Genomic DNA, 11,907 nt, shown 5'->3' on the forward strand with positions numbered 1-11,907 from the left:
TTGTATTGTAACAAGTCTCTCTAAATCATAATACAAATGCCTATTGGAAGGGGGACCGGCTCCACATAAATCCGGTCCTCCATTGTTGTCATGTTCTCTAAATTCTCTCTCTTGAAAAAGTACTGTTCATGCCAAGTTAACTAATGGCTATGATTATGTTGCTATCTTCAATTATGTTCAGCCGCGCTATGCTCACAAAGTCATTTCTCAAAAGTACTCTCATTAATTTCCGCTACTCTCAAGTTAAATAGGCCAATTCCATTAAATTGGTATCAGAGCATTTGGTTTCTCTTTTCTTGCTTAAGAAGAGAGGTCCTTAAGTAGCCTATAAATGGTTGATGTTGCTAGTTATATTAGGGTAAGTGGAACTGGGATCTATTATCGGTTTTGTTGAGCCCACTATGTGGGATATGGTGCACACCTCGGGAGCTTTGGACTTAATAATGGAGTCTTTTTAGACTTGCCTACGGCTTTACCATTATTGAGCCATAAGAAGTCCGAAAGGAGCTAGCCCTCGACAACTCTGCTATGTTAGACCTACTCCACTACTCTCTATAATTAACCACTTTGAGCTGTGGGTGTAGATACTTAAGAGCCGATTTTCAAAGGCTAAGAGGAGTGGCAACTAAGGTTTTGAATTGCAAAAGCATACACTAAGTACATACATAAATTTTGTTAACATGGCTGACAATAATCAAGAGAGTAGAATTCACATTGATAACTTTGATTTGGCACATGAAGGTGCTAATGATGATGCTCCCATGTTTGTGAATTATCTCGTCACTAGGTTGCAACAAGCTATGGGCAACCCTACTTTGCAAGCGGCAATTACTCAACAACTTCATGCTTATGGAATTTACCTTCCTCTCCAAGAGGAGAGAGAGCTTAGGAGGCCTCTTGAAGAGACCCCCAAAAGAAGACTCTCCCCCATTCGAGAGGAGGACTCCAAAGAGCAAGAAAGCAATGAAAGTTTAAGTTCCTCTGAAGATGTGGCTCCACGAAGACGGCGGTATAGACGATCGCCCACTCCTCCCAAGAGGAAAAAATCAACACATAGTCCTTCTCCTCGTCACTCCGAAAGGGAAGAGAGGAAACGAAGAAGAAAAGGGTTAGGAAGAGGTCACCCTCTTCTCCTACTTCTTCACCCTCCTCCTCTTCCAACGAAAGCTATGGCTATTCTCCTAGAGAATACAAGAGGGGGGGACATCGCAAATCATTTTCTTCATGGCGAAGGTCACAAAAGCTAAAGAAGTTCAAGGAGGGAGGAAAGAGTATCTCTTTTCTCACCTATGATGGCACCTTTGGTGCTACCGACAAAGTGTTGGCCTTCATCCAGCAATTTGATGCGGCCTTTGGAGAAGGGGCTTCACAGAGTCCTCCAAGCTACGCCATGTAGCTATGCACTTCAAAAAATCAGCTCGTCAATGGTGGGCTAGCCTTCATGGCAATGGTGAAGCCCCAAAGACATGGAAAACTCTACGAGTTTCCATCATGAAGCAATTCCTTGCAAGCGATGCAAAGGACAAAGTGCTTACCGAATGGCGCAGCTTGAAGCTTCTCTCTCATGAGTCTATCCACAAGTACGTAGACAAGTTTTGGGATTTACATCTCAAGGCTACTGTCTTTCAAAATATAGACTTTTGCCAAGCAAAGGTAGAAATTCTGTGCAGGATTACCTGAAGATATGGCCAAACACATCAACTCTCAACGGTCTGGTACTAATAGCAAAGTAATCCATCACACTATGGTTGCTTCACGCATCAATTTCCATCAAGGGGCTAGACGTAATGTCAAGCCCATGGAAAACAAAGACAAAAATGATGCAAAGGGGAAAACCAATGTTCAAAATTCTTCCGAAGTCACTTCGAACAACAACAATCGGTCCAAGGAGAAGGGATTTTACAAAGGTAAAAACAAACTCTCTCCTGAAGAGCTTGAAGCTTTTCGCAAGGACCATAAGTGTTTCAAGTGTGGGGAGCAAGGACATGGCTATCGTTCTTGCCCCAAGAAGAATACTCGCAATGAGACTCCTAGGGCTTCCACCATCGAAGCTCCAAAAGAAGATGCTCATTGCAAAGGATCATCACTTTTCTATGCTTGGGGAAAGGTAAGAGAGCATGATGCCTTCATCTTGTTTGACCCTGGCTCTACTCACAACTTCATATCAATGGAGTTGGACACCAAGTTGGGCATTCAAGCTTTTGAGATGGGAGATATGGTAATGGTTGACACAGCTTTCGAGGGATAGCAAGCCTCCGTTACTCCCTTGATTGGGAAGTTGAGGCTTCATGTCCAAAGCTATGTCGACAAAGAAGACTTCTTCATCTCTCCTCTCCAACATGAGGATGCTATCCTAGGGGCGCCATGGTTTGATCGCATGGCTGCCAGTATGAAGTTCCCTAAAAGGAGAATCCACTTCACCTACAGGGGGAAGAACATGTATACAGATGCTAGTGAGCATGGTCGCACTATTCCACTTGTAAATCCTCTTGCTTTTGATAAGTTAATGAAGAGCTCAGTTTTTGCGTACATGATTTTTGTCAAAGAGTCTCTAAAAGATATTAATGTTTCATCAAATGTAAATGGTAGGAATCAAGAAGAGTTAGACTTGTCTAATTTTCTAAAAGGATTCCAAGATGTGTTCATCGATGATATCCCTATGTAATTACCTCCAACACGAGTGGATGATGACCATCGCATTGAGCTCCTTCCAGGTAGATCACCGCCTAACAAACCTCCTTATCAAGTCTCACAAGCTCAACAAGAGGAGATCATGAGGCAAGTACAGGAATTGGTAGACAAGGGGATGGTGAGGCCTAGTTCCTCTCCCTTTTGTTCTCCAGTCCTTTTATTGCAAAAGAAAGATGGTACATACCGTATGTGTGTGGACTATCGAGCACTAAACCATATCACTATCAAAAACAGATATTCTCGCGCCTCGAGTAGAAGATCTATTTGATAAGCTACAAGGCTCTACCTACTTCAGTAGGATTGACCTTAAAAGTGGCTATCATCAAATAAGGATAGTGGATGAAGATATCCTAAAGATCGTGTTTTGCACAACATTTGGTCTTTATGAATATATGGTCATGCCTTTTGGCTTGACTAATGCACGAGCTACGTTCAATCGTCTGATGGGGAAAATTTTTAGATCTTATCGCAAATTCAATGGAGTGTTCTTTGATGATATCATCATCTACTCCAAGTCTTTGGAGGAACATCAGCAACATCTCCAAGTGATTTTTCAAGCATTGAGGGAGAACAAGCTTTTTCTCAACCAAAAAGAAAAGCGAATTCTTTCTTCAAGAGATTCAATACCTAGGTCATATTATCTCTCACGATGGTATCCGTATGGATCCATCAAAGTTAGAGGTAATAAAATCATGGCCTAACCCAAGAAATCTACATGAGCTAAGAAGCTTTATTGGTATGTGCGCATACTATAGACGCTTCATAGAAAAATTCTCTCAAGTAGCAGGACCACTACGACTTAACTAAGAAGAACGTTAAGTATGTATGACTGCTAAGGAGCAAAATGTTTTTGATAAGCTAAAAGAGAAGCTTACTTCCCAACTAGTCCTCGTGCTTCCGGATCTCTCAAAGCCATTTGAGGTCCAATGTGATGCTTGTGGTGATTGCCTTGGAGCAATTTTGCTTCAAGAAGGGCATGCCATAGCATATGAGAGCCGAAGGCTCAATACTGATGAACGGGTCTTGGGCATTTATGAGAAAGAGCTTTTAGCTGTTCTACATGCCCTAGACACATGGAAGCACTACCTATTGGGGACTCCATTTATCCTACAAACCGACCACCAAATTCTCAAGTATTTCATGACGCAAACCAAGCTTTTCGACAAACAAATGAGGTGGGAAAATTTTCTTTCGCAATTTAATTTCCATATTGCTCACATAGCTGGTAAGCACAATCAAGTAGTCAATGCACTTTCACGATGACCAAAAGTTAATGCAGTGTCTATAGCTACTCACAATTATCTATCCTCTGTGATAGATGAGTATGCTACTGACCCTAACTTTAGAGACATAATGTCAGCCCTTGCTTTGGGGAAGAAAGAGGAACCATTCACCTTGCAGGATGGTTATCTTCTCCACGGCAATAGGCTAGTGTTACCGATTCCCTTCGTGAGAAAGTTATGTATGAATCCCATGCTCCTCCATATGTGGGGAATAGAGGTATTCAACCTACTCTCCGAGCAGTAAAGACGTACTTCTATTGGCCTACCATGAAAGTGGACATACAAGAGTATGTTTCAAAATATGTAGTACGCCAAAAGACCAAGTATGATAGAGGGAAGTAACCTGGATTACTCCAGCCATTGCCTATCCCAAATTCACCATGGGAGAGTATATCCATGGATTTCATCTTTGGATTACCCAAGTCTATCCATGGTAATACAAGAATATGGACAATAGTCAACAGGTTTAGCAAGCAAGCACATTTTATTCCTATCAAAAAGACTATTCAAGCACATCAAATGGCAACTCTCTTCATATCTCAGATTTTCAAGCACCATGGATTACCCACTTCCATCGTGTCAGATAGAGATCCTAGAATGACCAGTAATTTTTGGAAAGGTCTCTTTGAAAATCTAGGAACAAGATTGAATTTCTCTTTGGCCTATCACCCATAAACGGATGGCCAGAGTGAGATAGCCAATCTTATGATACTCGATCTACTCAAGACTTATGTTACCGAAGTAGATCAATGCTCACAATGAGAAAAGTACTTACCTCTTGTAGAGTATGCCTACAATAATACTGTACATACTTCTACGGGAAAAGCACCTTTTGAGATTATTGAGAGAAGACCTAAAAGCCCCTTGCTACTCAAAGTACATGGCAAGATCTTCACCGCCGATGAGTATAGCTGTGACCTACAAGAATATTTTCAAAAGATTAAGGAGGTTATATCCATCTCTCAACAAAGGCAAAAAGCTGTTGCTGATAAGCACAGAAGAGCCTTAATGTTCAAAGAAAATGATTGGGTCTTACTCAAGTTTTCTAAGGCTTGATTAAGGCAAACGATGAGCAAAAATCCTACGGGCCATCAAAAGTATTATGCTAAACTAGCAAAAAGATACTATGGTCCTTTCCAACTCTTGAAGCCCATCAATGAGACGGCTTATCAACTCAAGTTACCCAACCATTCGCTCATACACAATGCCTTTCATGTAAACCTACTTAAGCCCTACAAAGGAGAGCCACCAACTGAGCCAATTATTGAAGACCCTCCCAAAGTTGAAGACCAAGAAGAGGTGCTACAACCCGAAGCTATCCTTCGGCATGAAGACAAGGTACTACAACATGGTAAGATTATCTGTTGGTATCTTATTAAGTTCCAAAATTATCCTTTTGAAGATGCTAGATGGATGCAATGAATACAGCTTAAGGATAGTATCAACCTTGTCAATGCTTACAATGCTACATTAGAGTAAGCAACTGTACAAATTTCTTTTAAATGACTCATTTTTTTGTCTTATAAGACTAATCCGCTTTTTAATTGTGCACAAATGCATGCTTAGAATCATGTTTGTGATGACGACGTCTCTCAAACACCAAGTAGAATTTGTCCCTCTACTTTGGGAGAATGAATTGGACTAACGAGCAGACATGCTTGTGGTAGCTATGTCTCCCAAGCACCAAATGGATTAGTCATCCATCTTGAAAATATGTCGTAGGGTAAAAAGGGATTCTCTACCCGCTAAGTAAAATCGACTAATGACTAAGTCTTTATCTCTTCTACCTCATAGTCGAGGACAACTATGATTTCAAGAGAGAGGTAATGTCATAAAATCTAATATCTAATATCTAACCAACCCAAATGATTTTCTCATATTAAACTGATCACTTAATGTGGAAGAATAAACGGGAACAAGGGTTAAGATATAGACATGTGCTTATAGATCTATCTCAACATAGGGCCAATGGTAAAGGGGCCCAAATGAGAGATGGTCTATCAAAGAGAAAGGCTAAACAATGGATCAATACCTTAGGGTTAGCTTCATTGAAGACCTCCAATAATGTGTGTAAAAGTCCTTTGACCTTAGTTAAGCTAGGACTGACCTTGAAACACGGGAACCCGACCCAGCTCGAGGTGCTTGTCATGCTTGATGACAAGGTGCTTGAGGTGCTTGAGATGCTTGAGTTACTTGATGATTGAGGTGCTTGACATGCTTGAGATGCTAGGGTTGCACTTGAGCTGAGAACCTAGCCCAAGTTTAAAGTGCTTAAGGGCCAAGCTTGTGGTGGGAGTTGGGCCTATGCATGAGGGGCTTGAGGTGTCAAAAAGTCAAAATCCCTACAAGGAGGGGGCGAGCCCTACATGAGGGGGGATGAGAGAGAACACCCACACACTCACACAAGCTATGCATGGTACAAAGAAAGAAAAAGGGACACTGGTCAAGTTCCTCCTCATGTTGCCCTCATGGTGTGCCTGAAGCCTATTGGTTGGCCACCCAAGGGGTCCTATGATAATTTAGGAGATTTAATTAATATATTTTTCATTTATCAAGCCCTCTCTCTCAAAGGGGAAAGGGGGACACTTGTCCCAAGGCTACCCTTGTTGCTTGTAATGCCTCCTGCTTGTGATTGGCTAGGCTTGGAGGGGTCCAATGAGCTTCAAGCATGAGCTACAAGGGGGAGTCGACCCAAGCAAGCAAGGGGGTTGCTTAGGGGGTATACTCACCCACACACACTCACAAACACTCTCATTGTGTGCTATGCAAAGTGCAAGAGCTCCCTCTTCTTCTCCAAGCAAGTAGAGGTTGAGAGCCTACACCAACACTCTTGGCTATGGAGTGCAAATCCAACCAAGAGCCATGCTTCAATGCTTAATCTTGCCATCTCCTTCTTCTTCATTACTATGCTATTATGTATACTAGCAACAAGAGTTATGATAAGTGAGGAATTAATTCTTTCTCCTATGAAATGTCTCTTCTTCCTCTTCCCTACCCTCATTCCTTGCTAGCTCTCTCCACCTTCGAAGGTGTTTGAGGTCTTGGGGACTGAGGCTTGGGATAGTTAAAGCTTTCTTCAAGTTTATGTTATGTTTGTGATGTATGAAGCTTTCCATATTCATTGCATCACCTAGGTCACAAGGAACACAAAGATTGTATTGTAACAAGTCTCTCTTAATGGGAGACATCATAATACAAATGCCTATTGGAGGGGGGACCGGCTCCACATAAATCCGGTCCTCAATTGTTGTCATGTTCTCTAAATTCTCTCTCTTGCAAAAGTATTGTTCATGCCAAGTTAACTAATTGCTATGATTATGTTGCTATCTTCAATTATATTCACCCGCTATGCTCACAAAGTCCTTTCTCAAAAGTACTCTCATTAATTTCCGCTACTCTCAAGTTAAATAGGCCAATTCCATTACAAAGGGGGAAAAAAAGATCAATATAATGCCAATTTTTCCAAAGAGATCCAAGTTTTTGGAAGCCATTCACAGGCCACTTAAGGAGGACAAACCCTTTCTTGACAAGAAATATGAGCATGCCATAGTTAAAGTGAGAAGAAGGGGGAGGGGGGGGGGGGGGGGGGGGGGGGGGGGGGGGGGGGGGGTCATCAATTACATCACTACCATATTGACTGAAAATGTATTGAAGTACAAAGGGGCAAGGCACGCCATTAAAGAGAAGTATGATCACCTTACATGGTTCCCATGTGTTGCCCATGACCTCAGTTACTATTTAAAGGCATCGAAAGATGGCTTTTATATATCAAATATCAATGATGCTAACCACATAGTGAAGTTCATTCAAGAGAATCACTTTACTTTTGCACTTTTTGGAACACAATTACAGTCTCCAAACCTTTGTGCTACTCAGTTTGTTGCATCATACAATGTTTAATCTGCCTTGCTAGCGATCGGTGGTTGGAGAGACCACGGTATAGACACAAGGGGACATGTGGCTAGAGAAATATCCTTGATACAAAGGTGGTGCCACCAAATGTGAATACGTAGTGTATTGTCCCATCTTTCAGCACAACATGGAGAAGGTGTGGATATAACAAAGCCATTTGTAGATCTTCTCTACTTGCAAACAAAGATAGCTTTGTGTTTGGTAAAATATATTAGTGTATGTATGAAGCTAGATTTGGAAGGGGGGGGACTTAAATGGATAAACTACTCGAGAAAAGTCATATTTACTTTTGACAACAAATTCACAATGGTACATACACCTCCACACTTAGTTGCTTTCATATCATACCTTAAGTTTCAATCCACTACCATATTGTAGTACACAACAAAGCAACTTCAAGAAGGTGTGCATGAAAGACGTCTTTCATCATTGATCTATGAAAACAGAATTGGTTTGATTAAAGATCCATGGAAAATGGAGTCTATTAAGCACATCAATGCTTCTCTATGGTGGAAAGCATATGGTGGGGAGAAAGTGGAGCTCCATATATGTTGCAATAAGCCCATTTGGCATTGTCCACAATTTTGTGCACACAAAGAAGATAAATTGAATGCATTCACATCATGTGGCTAGCTTGGTATAGGTAGTCTATACCTCATGATTACTACATGCACTCACAAAAATAGCCTCTCGAGTTGTTGAATAGTGCAAACATACCAAACACAAGGAAATGATTGAGATGTCAAAGCGACGATTAGATGAGGCGGGAGATAGCTTGTGAGTGCTTTGAGATTGTGCATCATGGTGCTAGTTTTTGACGGGGAAGGTGAATCAAAGGAGACTAGGCATGCATGTCACTTTCAAACCCTTTCATGCCTCAAGATATATTGTACAATGTGAAACTAGTCTTCTTGGTGGACGTTGCTATTGAGCCTAACAGGACATACACAGATTGACATCAAGCATCTAGCACCGAAATAAAGGAAGAACAAAGTGCCTTGACGAATTTTTAAAAAAGAATTGCATATATGATGACTAATTACCTCTATAGCTGTCTATAGAATGGTCCGATTCCACGGCATTGACGAACTTTCAAAAATGAAATGCATGTGTATTTATTCTCCAAATCAAGCGAAGTCAATTTTTTATTATTTCTCATAGAACTTGAGAGAGAGAGAGAGAGAGAGAGAGAGAGAGAGAGAGAGAGAGAGAGAGAGAGAGAGAGAGCACTAGGAGTCTTGGCTGTCCATCACACAACCTAGTGCAAAACATGTTTGAGGATAAAAATGCTAGGAAAAAGGGTTGTCCTCGTGCTACAGAATGGTTACGCAAAGGAGAATGTTGGGTTGAAATATATAAGATGCATTGCCAAACAAGGACGTACGTAGATTCACATCAACCACCTAAGAATAAAGTAATCATGTACAAAGTGCATTGAGTACTATAATACATAACTTGAATTGCCTCACTGTGAGAAAAGAAGTGTGTGTCTATTTGATATATAAATTCAATGATCGAGATTGAGCATACACTAGTGAGGAAAACATGTGGCTGAAATAAACTTAAGGAAGCATTGAAAAACTCAAAAAATACAGAAAGCATCAACTTACTAAAAATTGAAATGCACTACCGACCTCGTAATCAAATATGGTTGTTGTCCAAGTGTGCAAGCCGAAGGACTTTACGCACTTCAAATAACAATTGGATTGAAAGAGATGCACGACGCATGAGATGGGGAGTGGCGGCGTACCACCCCAAGAGAGCACCGGCCCCAAACGTTGGCACCCCTTTCAATATTTTTTTATATTGCTTGAACTCAGCACAACGTCGGTACTCTATCCCCTGCACCTCCACGCAACCCTTGGCCTCGCAAAAGCAATTACTTTAAAAGCAACTGGTCCAAAAGTTATAAGTGCATTTTGCAAAAATTCATTCAGCTGCCATACTATCATCGTTAAACACAAAAATCCGTATTGTTTTCCACGTGGCTCTTTCAGTGCAAAACGCGCGTGTCCATACAACTTCCACGTCATAATGCTCCATGTTTTGTGTGTGTGTGTGTGTGTGTGTGTGTGTGTGTGTGTGTGTGTGTGTGTGTGTGTGTGTGTGTGTGTGTGTGTGTGTGTGTGGAAGTCCCGCTTTATTTAATCTCTTTAGGTCACTTTGGTCCCACAAACAGGGTCCCGTAAGTTGGTGGGAGCTCTTCTTTAAAAGTAGCCACTCGGCAAGACTTTATAAGTTAAACCTACTTTTGTTGGTGCTTCTTCTTCTGCTACTTCTTCACTTAGGGTTTAGGCCCCTCAACCGCGATGTACAGGTTAGCTTTCTCCTTCAGTGGCTTGAAACGCCAGCAGTTTGTGACATCCCCCCTTCTTGAAAGAAAGTAATCGTCCGCGATTACAACATATCTGCTAACAACTCAAGTCAGTTCAAAAAATTCCAAGGGTCATTCCGACGGACATTTCAAGGAACATTCAATTTGATCATTCCAAATTGGAGCTCTTGATATCCTGGCTCGTTGGCTTCCCAGAAAAATCTCATCCAATAAGGAGTATTTAGTGGTTGGCACATCACAATGCAACACAAATTCTCGCATATGCATGTTACAAGACATAGAAACATAAAGCCACCGATGCACACTCCCCCCACAAATAACCATCTTGGTCCGGGCCATGAGCTACATAAAAGCAATGTGAATAGTTAAACATTTTGTTTGCAGTTAGGCACAAAGTGAAAACGGTAAATATACCATGCACGTCATGTAGAAGTGCCATACAAAAGTATGGTGGAGAGCTGGCATTGTGGTCTCTCCAAAAACTAGAAGAAATGGAAGTCGTGCCCTGCCCCGTATGTGTTGTGCCAAGCAAACGTATAGGCATAGAGAATCGGATACAGATAACGGTCCTTGCAATGTTGTCGAGTTGAAGTTGTGCTTGTGTAGTCGAAACATCCACTGTTGTGAATATATGTCCTCTCTATCAGACACAAAACAGGAGTCAAGAAAAATATAAAAGATACAGGATATCGATTAAGCTTAAAGACGAGCAAAGGTAACTTTATATTGTATGTCATAGACGGTGTAGAATTTATTGTAGTGATTAGTTCTTAGTTTAAAAGCCCCACTGGAATCTTGTGAAGCACGTTGCTGCCATGAGCCATCTTATAAATTGCAAAGTTTACATATCTCAATCATTAGCAATTGTCTTCATTTGAAAATGTAGCTGTTGTCGAAGAGGTGATGCTTGGTGGGTGGACCTATCCAAATTAGGTGGGCAAGTGTAGTGGTTTTGAGCGCTCTACCACGCTCATCGTCTCCTTCCAACCACCTATGGACCGAGATTTAACCTAATGTCACAGGTTGTACCAGAGGTGGTGGAGGCAGGGTGGGTCCTATAGACCCCAACAACAACTAGTAAGGGGATCCACAGATGTCTGTGGTATTATTCAACAGAATCGAGGCAGTCGATAAGGGGATCCCACAGACGTTAGTGGCATCATTCAGTAGAACCGAGTGTGTCTTACATACAATGGCTGAATTGAGTGTGGCTTCTTGTATGTCCGACAGAGGATATATAGCACAAGGCTTTCATATGTTGCACCAGTTGCCGCTTGTTGGCAGCCAGATCATGTGGAGAGCCATCAGACAGCCATGGCATGGATGCAAGGGTGAAATAGTAGCCCGGATCTTCTTGGCATCGCTGGTAACTCTCTTCCAAATCACCTGCAACCTTCTCCCTTGAGAGAGAGACAAGCACCCTGTTGCTCCAATTTGCTACTCAAAAACACAAAATCTACAGCACACCGTTGTTGCACACTAGACTCAGATTGACCTAGCCTCCTTGCAGCCCATAGCTGCAAGAGCTGCTCGCGAAGATAGGGTTCAATTGAGACTTTGCTCCACCATGGAAGCCCGTAAGTCGCCATGACAACTCCTGTAAAAATGAGATGAGACCCTGCCAAAGGGGAAAGCTCGGAGTATTTCCTTTTTTCAAGGACAACTGGGCTCCCCTCAGAGTCAACT

The sequence above is a fragment of the Adiantum capillus-veneris genome, chromosome 3 (genome assembly GCF_014529385.1).
Source record: "Adiantum capillus-veneris isolate H3 chromosome 3, ASM1452938v2, whole genome shotgun sequence".
NCBI lineage: Eukaryota > Viridiplantae > Streptophyta > Polypodiopsida > Polypodiales > Pteridaceae > Adiantum > Adiantum capillus-veneris.